At 38.1% G+C, this 13393-nt stretch overlaps 1 protein-coding gene across 5 annotated transcripts in view; it reads right to left on the reverse strand.

The window, feature by feature from the left end:
* Positions 1 to 13393, reverse strand: part of Rwdd4 (RWD domain containing 4) — a 40393-nt gene that overhangs the window by 9479 nt on the left and 17521 nt on the right. The gene's annotated exons all lie outside the window — the stretch shown is intronic.

Genomic DNA, 13393 nt, shown 5'->3' on the forward strand with positions numbered 1-13393 from the left:
GGTTTTAAATTAATTAATTAAATTAGCTTAATTTTTTTGCCATGTTGGGGAGGGAATCCAGGTACTCACACATGCTAGGCAAGAGTTCTACCACTGAGCTACATCCCCAGTCCCTAGGTTTGTTTTTTGATTTTTTTTTTTTTTAAACGAGGAACATCAGTTACTTTTATATTTGAAAAAAAAAAAAAAAAAAAAAACATAGTGACTGCTACCAAGTTCTGTTTTTCTTAAATAATACTACTTATTTAGAACTAAGTAAAAAAAACCATTCAAATTTTCCATCATTCCAAATTAGATTAAGATAGTTACTGTTGAAAAGAAAAGAAATGATTAAGTATGACTTAATTCTTTTATTTTAGAGTCCACAGAGACTGAGACTTTAATCTTCACATTGAATAGACAAGAGAATGTGTTTAGAGGACAACAAAAGAAGGCCGATCGGACTTCCAGACAATATTACAGTCAATATATTTTGACATTGAAATGAGTAACCACATACAGTAAAGAAAGTTCCTTGACTCAAGACTTAAAAAGATTAAATAAAGCAAAGCTGAACTGTTAAACATTCCTTACTCAAATCATTTTCTGCAAGATCCTTAACTTCATAATACAGCTGTGTTAGAGTTCTACAAAAAAACAGAAGCAATAGGAGATATGGATTCATATATATTCATGTGTGTGTGTATATATGTGGTGTGTGTGTGTGTGTACAGAGAGAGAGAGAGTGTTTTTTTTTACAATTAATCATGTGATTACTGAGCTTGGCAAGTCTGAAGTCTGTGGACCCAAAGCCTAGAAATTCAGGGAAGAGTTGATGTTGCAGTCTTGAGTCTTAAATTTGCAGGGCCGTTCAGCCAGACTAGACACTCGGGTTGGTTTCTAGGTTTTAGTGTTAGGGTTGAATCCCTCCTTCTTCAGGAGACCTGAGACTCTGCTCTTCAGCCCTCCATTGACTAGAGGACATGCACCCACATTATGGAGGGTAAATTCACTTTATGTAAAGTCAATCGATTGTAAAGGTTAACCACATCTACTGAAGACCTTCACAGCAACATCCAGGTTCAAATTTGAAAAGAATAACAGCATGATCACTTAGCTGAGTTGACACATAAAACGAACCATCCTAATAATTATCTGCTTTTAAAGGAATATTGATTTTCTTTGGTAGTCAATTCCAAAAATTTGACTTCACTTTTTTTTTTTTAGCACTAATTATTTAGGGTTAAATAGCAACTAATTAACTGCTAGCTGATTTTGAAAAACTTGCATACAAATCTTATGAGAAAATTGACTTGCGTGTGTTAGAAAACATTTACTGTGTTATTTGGGATCAATTTTAATTTTTGCATTCTTTTCTCTGTGATCATATATTGAATTTTCACTGGAGATTTTCCTTGATGTCAACTATATTTGGGGAAAATAATAGATTATTTTTACTGAACATGTGTCATTGGTTTGGGCAAACAAGAGTGAGTCTTGTGATGTGGACTGGACCACATGAGCAGGGGTGTGACAGATGCAGGGTCTATCTCAGCACTCTCTGGCGGGACCTGGGTCCAGCAAGTTGGACTAATGTGGGTCAGGCCTCCAAGGGAAGGGCTCAAGTCCCCCACCCCCACTCAGTGGCTTTCCCTTTTTATAGAGCAAGCATGAGAATATCTTGCCAGCTGGGACAAAGTGTCTGTTTGGGCATCCGGCAGGCTGAGGAGAGGCGACAGCTGCTGAGAGCGCGAGCTGTCTGGAGTGCCTGCTGCCAGCACCTGTTGACCTTCAGCAGATCACACTTGGGCACAGTCCCTCCTGCTGAGAACAAGGAGGAGGCGCTGGCCTTGTGGAGATTTGTGCCAAGCGACCTAAGTTTTCAGGGTCAGACAGTCCCGTTTATCTTTCCACAAAGTATATAGAGAATTTGTAAATGAAACAAATTTTAAGTAAAATTTGGGTTGTTGAGGGAACAATGTTTTTCTTTTCTTTAGCCTCCCTCTTTCACATTATTGCCTATAGCTGCTACCAATTTGAAACAACGTTGAGATAATCTGCATGCACAATCCCTGCAAGAAACAACATAAAGAGAGCTATCATATAAACTGATATTGGGATGGTATTGCTACAGATTAAAAGTAACCTCAGTGGAGCATGGTGATTTTATAATCTACTGTTTAAATAAGACAATAAATAAAAAATATATATATGGGTTTAACAACTTCAATTGTTTAAGCACTGAGGGCTAAATTGTATTATTTCATCTCTAGTATGTTTTAATGCACCCTCTGTCAATTCCATAGAAACCTTCCTCGTAGACCCATTTGTTCAATAAGGTAGCACTAGCCACATGTGATTATATTCATTAAAATTAACTAGCTTAAATTAACTATTAGTTTTCTCAGTCACACTAGCCACATTTTAAGCATTCAGGAGCCACATGTGGCTAGTGGCAACCTTATTGGACAACACAGTTATAGAATATTTCCATCATGGCAAAAAGCTATATTGGATAGTGCTTTGGCAGGAAATAAAATCTTGGCTGGTCTGATGTTCAAGTCTCATCAGAAACCTGTTTAAGAGAAGTAATATTTATAGAAGTTTGGTGGAAAGTGCCCATTCCTATGATTTCTTTGAGATTCAACCTGAGTCAAGCAAGATTCCTCATCATCAGCATTTCTAGAATGCAGTCTTGGCTTTAGAACTACTTTCATTGAGTCATATTTTAGGATTTTGTCTAAGAACACACTAAGAAATAACCTCATGAATATTGCTGTGCCTGCAAGTAAAGAATTACTCAGCTCTAATGGGGACCTGCCATTGTGATTGGGCATTCATGGTCACTTCTGGGAGAAATTGGGCAAGAAAAAAAATAATGATAAGGGAGCTGACTGGATTAATCCAGGATGGACCTGAGTCCATATTAATACTAATAAATGTATAGAACGAGAATGGAAAGTTCTTCCTAACCCTCAAATGCCAACAAATGAATGCAGAAGGTTGATAGAATATCTCCATTTGGCTACCACCATTATCATAAATGTTTCAAGCAAGAATTAGCAATAGAGACTGGGGAATGAAAATTGGATAAAAATAAGATATTACATGATATCAAAGTATTTCCTTATAGAATATTTTCAGTGATAAAGGTAGATAAATAGTAACTTCAAAGTGGAGAAGCTTGGAAGATGCTATCTTAACCAAGGGTTAGGTTAACAGTACCAGTAAAGGGAAGAGACAAGATCAGGTGCCTCCTGATGGGATACACTGAAGACAGAGTATCACTTCTAAGATTCCTACCAAAATAGTAGGGGCTCATCAAATCATGAGGAAACATTTGAACAAGACAAAATCAAGGGGCCTCCTACAAAATATCTGGCTTGTTCTGTTCCAAAATGTCAAGGTCTTACCAGACAAAGAAACACTGAAGCAGTGTTCCAGATTAAAAGATCAAAGAGATGCGATAATAAAGTGCAAGTCTGATGCTAGGATAAGATACTAGAGCAGAAGTTTTTCCATCTGTCATAAAAGGCATTTGAGAAAAATGGTAGAATCTGAAAGGTTGATTTATTAGGAAATGGTACTTTATCAATGCTAAGTTCCTGATTTTGATTATTATACTGTGGTTATGCAAGAGAATACCCTTGCTTTTAGGAAATACACACTGAAATATTTAGGAATAAAGGAACATTGATGTCCCCAATTATGGTTCAGAAATATGTATACATGCATGTAGAGAGAATAGAGATTGGGAGAGAGGGGCCAGGGACAGAGACAGAGGAGGATGAAAAAGTAAATATATGGTAACAACAGAACAGACATTACATTTGGGGAATCTAAGTGAAGAACCTGGGGGACTTCCTTGTTCCATTCTTTGCAATTTTTCTATAGGTCTGAAATTATTTTCAAGTAAAAGTTCATAACAGAAGTAACCTCATGAAACTCATTACTGTTGTGAGAGGTTTAAACTTCTTGTATCTGCATTATGAAATTTAACATGCGCAAATTCTCACAGAGTTAAAAGCTATAAAAACTTTGATTCCCCGACCACCACACCCCCCACCCATAGACCGTGCAGTTTCTCTTTTGGTCTGTTAAAGGTATATAACTGTTTCCTTTTTCAATGTGATCTCCAGGAAGCTCAGAGCTAACTTTTCAGCTATTATAACTAGATAGAGCTCTATAGAAAATTCTGTTTTCTATGTGCCCATTGGTTCTATGAGTCCTGTATTTCCCTAGTATAGGTACTTCTGTTGTTTATCTTCGTCTGCTACAAATCTTCCATGGGCATATGCAGCAGCATCTCTATATTCAGCACCTCTCTAGTCCAGGCCCTGTTCTCTGTATCTTTCACCTTCTAACTTGTTTGGTGGAAAACCCTACCAGGGGGATAGCCAGGCTACTACTCCCATTTTGCAGTTGGGGAAACTGGAGCACAGATGTGCTCAGGGCACTTATGTCTGCCAGTTTGCAAAGAGGCAGAGTGGAGAGTGGAACCTAGGCAGTGTCTCCACAGCCAGAGTGTCAACAGTAGCCCCTGGGAAGGGGAAAATCAGAGAGGGCAGGAGCTCATTTCAGTTCTGCACAGAGATCTCCTCAGTAAAGAGCTAACAACTCTCAAGGTGAAAGTTAAATAGTCTTGAAAAGAAATACAAGTCCATGTTATATTGCTATCATCCCGAATTGGCTTGTGGAAATAGATAATTAAAAAGGAAGATTTTAGCAAAGAGTGTTTTTCTTGAAATTAATATTTTTGAACTCATTACATTTTTATCATGTATGATATCAGAAAAGAACCAGATCAGGTAAGGGAAGAGGTTTCTAGTTTAGGGAAAAAAAATTATTAGGAAGTCACTTCAACAAATATTAAAGTAGTAGGACAATTGATTAACTTCCCCCACAACCTTATTGTTGCTTAGAGAAAAAAATAATCATCTATCTATCTAGATATACATATATAATATGTATATATATATATATATCAATATATGTGTGTATCTACTGTACAAAATTCTGAAAGTTGTTAAAAATGGAGTTGTTTGTGTCAAACCTAACCAAAGGAAGTGAATAAGGATGGAAGTTATGAAGGAAGAGTTCTTATGCATGTTATGCATGCCTAGTAGTAACTACAATAAAAGATATATGTGATACAAGCCTGCATGGAGGCCACCACAATACTTATCTGTGGACGTCTGTCCAGCAAGCTGTCTGGTACCAATCTGGCTAGTAATTATTGTGGCCAATGATTATTGTTTCACAATATGTGATATAATCTTTTCCATTTTTGTGTTTAAAAATGTCCCTTGCCTTAACTTCTTTGAATATGCTCATAGTTTAGAATGTATTTCTATTGCAATGCACTGCTACTCTAAAATAAATACTATTATTTTTTGAAGACTCTCTTTATGATTTTTTTTAGATCAAATACACACAACACCCACGCGTGCACACACACACACACACACACACACACACACACAAACACACACACGCAGGGCAAATTCAAAACTGTAAGACAAGAAACTCAAGTAGGTAAGAGGTCTTGGGCAAATCACTAGTACCTACTAATGACAATCAAAACAACAGGTGTATTTACTAGCTCTGGGTGACTCCCCTCTTACCCCTTTGTAGCCCAGGGACCTAAAAAGGGGACTTCCTAAAGCGGGGATGGGTGATCCAGAGTGTGGCTAAAGGCACAAGTTTCCCTCTTCTTGGAATGTACTTTACCCTTCATTGACTACTGCCCAACAAGAGTGGTTTCTTCCTGTCAATCTATCTCATTGAACCCTGTTTATTCCTTCATAAATGTTACTGTAAGTTGTAATTATAAGCAAATGTACTTTTACTTGGTTTTCACCATAAAAGCTTGCATAGATACAAAGTTATGCTCAGAATCAAAGAAATTAATATGTTGACATTTAGGGTGAATTTTATTTATCATGGACTTTGTCTTTTCTGCAGGACAGTTGCTGGAACACATGGGCACTTTTGGGTCAATCAGGAAAAGGGAACCCTCCTTTTGATGAACTAACTTGGAAAAAGTTTCCTTCTTCCAGTTTCAGGCCTGGGCACACAGCTTGGATATGCATTGTGCCATGGATTTTAGCCCTCACCTGAGGCCTCTGTACAAGATGCAAGCACACATTGTGGCCTTGCTTTGCTGGGTCATGGTGTGCCACACACTCACAAATCTAGCCCATGACCATATTTTGTTTGATCCATTTAAAAAAATGAGTATCAATGTGTAAAATTTAGGTCAGTCTACATAAAAACATAAACTTTTGACTTCTCTTCAGAAGATCCAGTAATCCTGCTCCTTACTTCTTCCATAGCAACAACAGAGTAGAGTCAAATAACAGCTGCTGACTTTGAACCGTGCAGTTCGCGTGTTTCCCATCATTCCCCATCATCTCTGACTCAGAGGCTGAGTAGGAGGTTGTCATTGCTCAGTGTTTTGTGGTGGTGTTTTTGCTAGTTCCGACCTATTTTATTCACTTTTGTGACTGCCTTGGCCCCTGTAGGCTTTTAGCCATTCTGCCCCTGCTACAATCTGATTCTCTAACACAAGGTGACAGTTACAAATTCAAATTTTACAGCCGCTAAGCTCTGAGTTAAAAAGTCAGAGCATCTGTTTCAGAGTCTTGTCAAATTGCCTTCCATACCATTGGTTCTAAGGAGAGCCAGACCAAACCTTACAACTGCGTATGAATGTTGCACTACTACATTTCCATTTATTTGCAAGCTCACCTTTTTATGTCTTTTGAGTTATAGTGGCTTGGAGGAATAGGATAATGCATTTATCATGTTTTTGTTTAGATTCGGGGGGAATGAGGTTTATAGGATGGTATTATTGCTCTTGAGCCATTTTGGGCTGGGAGCAGGTGCTAGGGATTGAACCCAGGGCCTCTGGCCAGCTAGGGAAGTACTCTACTACTGAGCCACACCCCAGTCCTTGAGCCCTATTTTGAGGAAGATGAGGAACACAGGAACTGGATAAATATGTCTAGTTGAGGGTGGGACAAAGGACAAACTGTGCCCAGGATCAGGAAGGAGAATAATCTGCTCTGATACTCCTTAAGACTTTTCTGACTGTCTTTCTCCCCATTTCTATGTAGTCTGAGACTGTCTGTGAGGCTCACCTCCTATAAACTGTCAGCCAGAAACCTTTGCTGAAATAAAGGCCAACTATTCTGATTCCTGATGCAAAGCTGGACTGGGAAACTCACTTTTACCCTTGGTGGTTTTACCTGGGAAGTCTATGATAGCGCTCCACATTTCCAGCTAATGACTGCTCACCAGAATATTGACATAAGTTCTCACAGATTTTCTATTCCTGATCTAAACAGTAAATTCTGGAAGAAACCAAACTCTGTTCAGTCAATCAATGAAGATCAGAACATTATAGTTCCCAGCAGGGAGAGGAGCTAAGAAAATTGCTAGGGAAATTGCCTTGGCCCAATGGCCTGAGAAAGAGGAACAGGAGTTTGTGGAGTCAGACTTGGGTACAAGTTCAAGTATTTATTTCATAGTCAGATCTGGCCTGCTAAGTGGAGACACCTGACAGGTCTTTCCTACTGAGTGTCACTCAGCATTTTTTTTTAATAAAAAGAAAATCCACTGAATACAAAAAAGGAAATGAGTTGGTGCAATTTAGAAAGATGAGAAAAATTTTAACTGATTATCAATTGTTTCTGAATGATGTTTCTCCTTTTGCTTAAATTAAAGAATCTCAATGTGGATGCAGAAATTGAGTATATTTTTGTTTTTAATCAGTGACTCAACACAGTAGTAAAGGAGGTTTCCTGCCTAAAGCATGATGCGGCTAGAATGACAGAGGTACAACTCAAGTGGGAAACAGGGTACAATAAGTTCTGCAGCTTTGGAAAGAAATGGAAGTCCTCAACAAAATGCATGACTTTGCTTCATATTAAAAAATAAAATTTGGAAGAATCCATTTGTAGGTATTTTGTTTGTTTGAATCTCAGATTAAACTCTACAGGACTCCAACACTGATAGATGGATTGGTGCAGGGATAAAACTCTCTGGAGACACTCTGGCTGGCTGATTTGTGAGAGTCACTCCCACTGACTTTCTGGCTCCTTTGGTTCAATCTAAGTAGTGTTCTGGTTACATGCAAGATCATCTGATCTGATTCTACTGAAATGCACACACATATTCAAGTCAAGCAGCAACTTAGGATGTAGAAAAGTTTTGCTTTTAATAGAACTCACAGTAGATTTTATATCACAACCCAGTACTTCAAACAATCACACACTCAAAAACAAGTTGAAAACGTTTCACTAACAGTAGCTACTCTTAGAATGTGTATTGCAATCTGATTTGTTGTATTCTGTTCTGTTCATATAAAAAGATGCTGCTGTAAACCTACAAAATTGAATTTATTTCCACTAATGGTTGTGAACCAGTTTTTTTTAAAAAACCCCACAGATTTAGAAAGTGTATTTTTTTCTATTTTAGATGTCTATGTGAAATGATAGCCAAGAATCTATAAGCTGGGAAACAACTGGTACTGATATTCAATAACATCTGAGTTAAAGAATAAAGGTGACAAAGGCATTTATTTTAAAAATAGAATCTATAAGCTGGGAAACAACTGATACTGATATTCAATAACATCTGAGTTAAAGAATAAAGGTGACAAAGGCAAATATTTTAAAAATAGTAGACTGGTGTCTACTCTGAAATCATTACAGTGTTAGGTTCTTTACAAACATTTTCTCTAATCTTCATAATGACCTGTAATTTAGGGTACTATTATTCCTGTCACGGGAAGAATCCAGGTTAACAGAGGATAGCAAGAATTAACAAGACTCCAATGGAGATGGCAGGTCACACAGACTGACCTGCCACATTGTCATAGCTGCTCAAGGGTTGAGACTAAGTGGATAGAGTGAAGCAGTTTATTACTCTGGGGACAGCAAACCATAGCAGTTTAGTACGATAGAGCCAGTCCCCTGAGTCCCAAGCCCTATGGGATGGTGCAGATGACAGTTTTGCCCACCCCGCCCCCAACACTGGGGATTGAACCCAGAGAAACTCCACCACTGAGCTACCTCCCCAGCCCTTTCTATTTTTTATTTTGTGACAAACTCTTGCTAAGTTGCCCAGGCAGGCCTTGAATTTCTGATCCTCCTGCCTCAGCCTACTACATTGCTGGGATTACAGGCCTGTGTCAGCATGCCTGGTGAGGTTTATAGCAAGCAGTAACAGGACAGTTCCTCTCCCTATGGGTGAGCAGAGGCTGAGTGATATTATTTTCTTAAATTCGTATAAGTAATGTGGCAATGCATACATGATAATATGTTCTGGTTTACTCTGATGCAAATGCTCTTTTCACTCGACCACACAGCCTTACTTTAATTCCATAGCTAATCTGGGCCCTTTCACCTGGAATATACCTAAAACTTCTGATAATTATGGGCAAGTTGTGAGACAAAACACTAACTTGGTGCATGGATCATTTTACACACAGACAACCATAGAAGTGGGAACAATTCAGAGGTGGGATTTCTAAACCAAAAGTCTTTGTGATTTTCACAAATATGACTAAATTGCCCTTCATAAAAGTTGTATCAATTTACACTCTGAACAGCTTTGTAAGGGAGCACCTGTTTGCTAATGTCTCCAAAAATGACACCACCGAACTATTGAGTCTTTGCCATTCTCAGGGAAGCGAAGTGGAATTTTGATGCAATTTTAATTTATCATATGAGTTGCATATCTTTTCATTTAAGTCATTTGTATTTCTTCTTATGCAATTGACACTTTGCTTAGTTTTCTTAATGTCTATGAGCTTTGCATATGTGTGTACACTAAAAGTACTTTTTCTTAGTTTGCCATTCATGCAAATTTTCCCATGCACAATTTTTTTATTTTTTATGTTTTAAATGTCATCAGACGTAGTTGGCATTTTCTATAAGGCTTCCCAGTTTTGTGTAGTTCTGAAACCTACATTTAAGAAATTTCCAACATTTGCTATTCAGTTGTTTTCATCTGTCTGGAAATTACTATGACATCAAGTTTGAGATAGGAGTAAATCTCCTTTTTTCTGATGGCTATCCAGTTAGCCTATAGCACTTCTTTAAGAAGTATTGTCTACAGAGATATCTATTAAATTCCCACACATATTTGGGTCTATTTCTGGGTTCTATTCTATTTCATTAATCTGAGCAGGTGTCAGTACCATATCACTTCAGTTCTTGTTGCTAGAAATATGCTTTATTAACAGGCAGAAATATTCACCTCATAACCCTTCTTTTGCAGTACATTTCTTGGCTATTACAGTATACTTCCTTTTGCTTAAGAACTCTGGAATCAGTTCTTCCTTCTCTTCAAAATCCAGTTGCAATTTTACTGAGATTATCTTAAACTTATGGGACAATTTAAGGAGAATTAGTCTTTATCAGGTGTCTTTTTCAGTTGCTCTGGCCCAAAACACTGGAGTCACCTTTGAGACCTTCCGTCTGATCCATTAGCAAATCCTGCCAGCAGTTCCTTCAGTATATTTCCAGAATATGACCACTTATCTCCCACTCCACCTCCCACTCTAATCAAGCTGCCATCATTTTTCACCCACTTCCTCCCTAACTGGCCTCTGCCTTTCCTCTTGCTTCAGCCTGTTCTCAACGTGATCGCAGAATAAACCATTCAAAAGTCAGATGGTCTCACCACTCTGCTCAAAACTTTCTGCAAGGTTTTCCACCTCATAGTGAAAAACAAAGACCAAGATCTGGAGGTGTTAACCATGTGGTTATGAGGGGCAGTATTGCATGAACAGAAAATAGCCAGAATAATGGCTATCAGGAGGAAGGAACACTGGCAGATGAGGCCAAACCCAGCAGTAGGCTACCTTCCAGGGTCTGATAGGTGAGTCTAAGCAAAAACTGGTTGAAAGTAGTTACCTACCTGGGGTGCAAATTGGGGTAAGAGGGGTGTGGCAGGGAAGGGAATATTTTTACACTAAACTTGTGGAACTACTTGACTTCTAAAACTTGCAAATGACTTTAATAAAAACTTAAAGCATTTTTAAAACTTATGATAGAAAGACATTGAAACTCACAGACAAATTGAACAGATGGCACTTGTCAGCATGTTGTGGGAATAAAGCATTTCTTTCAGCAGATGGACATTCTTATAACCCTAAAACTCCATGGCTTCTCAGTTATCATGGGCATTTTAAACAAAAGAACTAACATCAATCAATTTAAAATTCAACTTTTAAGCTGCCCCTGGAAGGTAAGGAGTATTTGGCTTTTAAGTGAATGGCAAACTGAAAAACTTTAGATTGAGTGATCTTTGAAAAACAGAAAAGGTGTGTGGGGGGGGGTTCAACAGTTTTTAATTTTACATTTATGTTTTTAAAAAATCATACTATTAGGTAGACATTTGACAAAATGTGACTTTTAAGAATACAAAACAGTGAAAAGAATGCAGCCTTGAAAGTGTGTGCTTTCACTGAAGAAGACTCAGATGAAAATCTCTGCGGGTTACAGGGGTCCAAGTTTAACTGTGTTCCTTCACAAATGAGATTGATCACAAAGGACTCAGAATGCTTACTGTCCTCTGTAAAAACAAGTACATGCCATTCGGCGTCACCAAGCAGTGGCAGAATGAAGTGCTAGAGGACTTCAAAGGAAACTTTGGTCTAGGCAGAGTTAAGGCTCACCACATCCACCTCCTTCCTCCTTGCCTCCTGTACCCTACAACTCATATTACAACTTTCAAGGTTCATTTTTTCCATCTGAATTTTTGTTTTTGGGTGCAAGGATTGAACCTGGGGCTTCACTGAGCCACACCCTCAGCCCCAAGGTAAATTTCTCATTACCTAATATGAAGCAAAATGTTATTGTTCTGCATCTTCTTTGCCCCATGGACAGTGTCCTCCTTTTCTAATTGCAATCCCTTGTAGTAATAAAAGAAGGAGTTTAGCCATGGTTTGTTGCTTAAAATATCAAGAAGTTTCCTAATGGGCCCAAGTCTCGAGAAAGGTCCCCAAAAGGACATATAGCCCAAGAAGGCTGCAGAAAAACATGGAAGATAACTTCCAACCTCCAAGATGCCAGCAGGGGGCTGGGGAGATAGCTCAGTCAGTAAAGTGCTTGCCTTGCAAGCACAAGGCCCTGGGTTCGATCCCCAGCACTGCCAAAAAAAAAAAAAAAAAAAAAAAAAAAAGATGCCAGCAGGAATAAAAGGAAAATGGGCAGGGGTGGAAACGTTTCCTATTTTATCACCACCATCAGTCTATTAAGACAATTTCTTTTAGAAGATAGATTTAAGCAAATGATTCCTCTAGAAATGGTGGGAAAATGAAAGCAATTTTCTTATTTTTGGTTCTCATCAGCAAGAAATTATTGCTATTATTTATTTATTCTGGCATTGCCTCTTAAGTTGGTCCCTTCAGCTCTTCATGTAAGTAAAATCCATGTAAACAGTATTTGTCTTCACCTGTAACTTAAATTTCAATTATCCTATTTTTCATTTTGATAAGTCCTGTTTGGTTTTTGTTCTAATATGCTTGATGATTTTTAATAGTTTATTGTTTCTTACTTAAAATGTTTGAGTCTGGATAATATTAATATATCCTTGGGGCTCAGATTCATCTAGAGTTCGTTTTTATGTTGCTTTGTCGGATCTCATGCTGCCTTGCTTGTGAATTATATGACTGAGTGAGTGCCTATGTGGGACTTCTTTAGGTTGAAAGTAGGTTCTTTTTCAAAAGCAGGTATGTGTTCTTTTGTGCCAGTTGATATTATTTTAAAGTAAAATCTTGGCTTGAGGGTTTTTTGTTGTTGTTGTTATTTGTTCGTTTTATTTAGAGCACCCATATGGGGAGGAATTTGGGCTGAAATTCACGTATGAATTAACTCTGAGTACAAATTTTCAGAGGAGTATATATTTATGTGTATACTTATATTTTACCTCTCCATGTAGAACCAGAGTTCAAGACAAGAATTCCTTCTTGGGCCTTCACTGGGAGATGGGACTCAGTCACAAGTACAATCAGTGTTTGTGAGTGTGCATGCACCCTGCCTATGTGGGACCCCTTACCCTGGGCTGATCCTGGACTTCATCTCCAGTCTTTTGGACCCTGATGCTGTGAAAACTAAAACTGTCCTTAACCTCCAGTTTGCAACTCCCTTTAATTTGTTTTGACTATGGGTAAGACTTTCTTCTGAGTTTATCTGAAAACCATTTTGTAGTAATGGGATTAAACCTAGTGCCTGTGCATACTTGGTAGGTGCTCTACCAGTGAGCTGCAACCCCAGCCCTGAAAAACATTTTTTAATTCAACAATTTGCATAATTTACAATAGAGGGTATAGCTCAAACCATAAGGTTATGCAGATTTATAAAATCAATAATTCTCTCTGAAGTGATGTGAAATAAAACAT

Source organism: Sciurus carolinensis, chromosome 4 (assembly GCF_902686445.1).
Source record: "Sciurus carolinensis chromosome 4, mSciCar1.2, whole genome shotgun sequence".
NCBI lineage: Eukaryota > Metazoa > Chordata > Mammalia > Rodentia > Sciuridae > Sciurus > Sciurus carolinensis.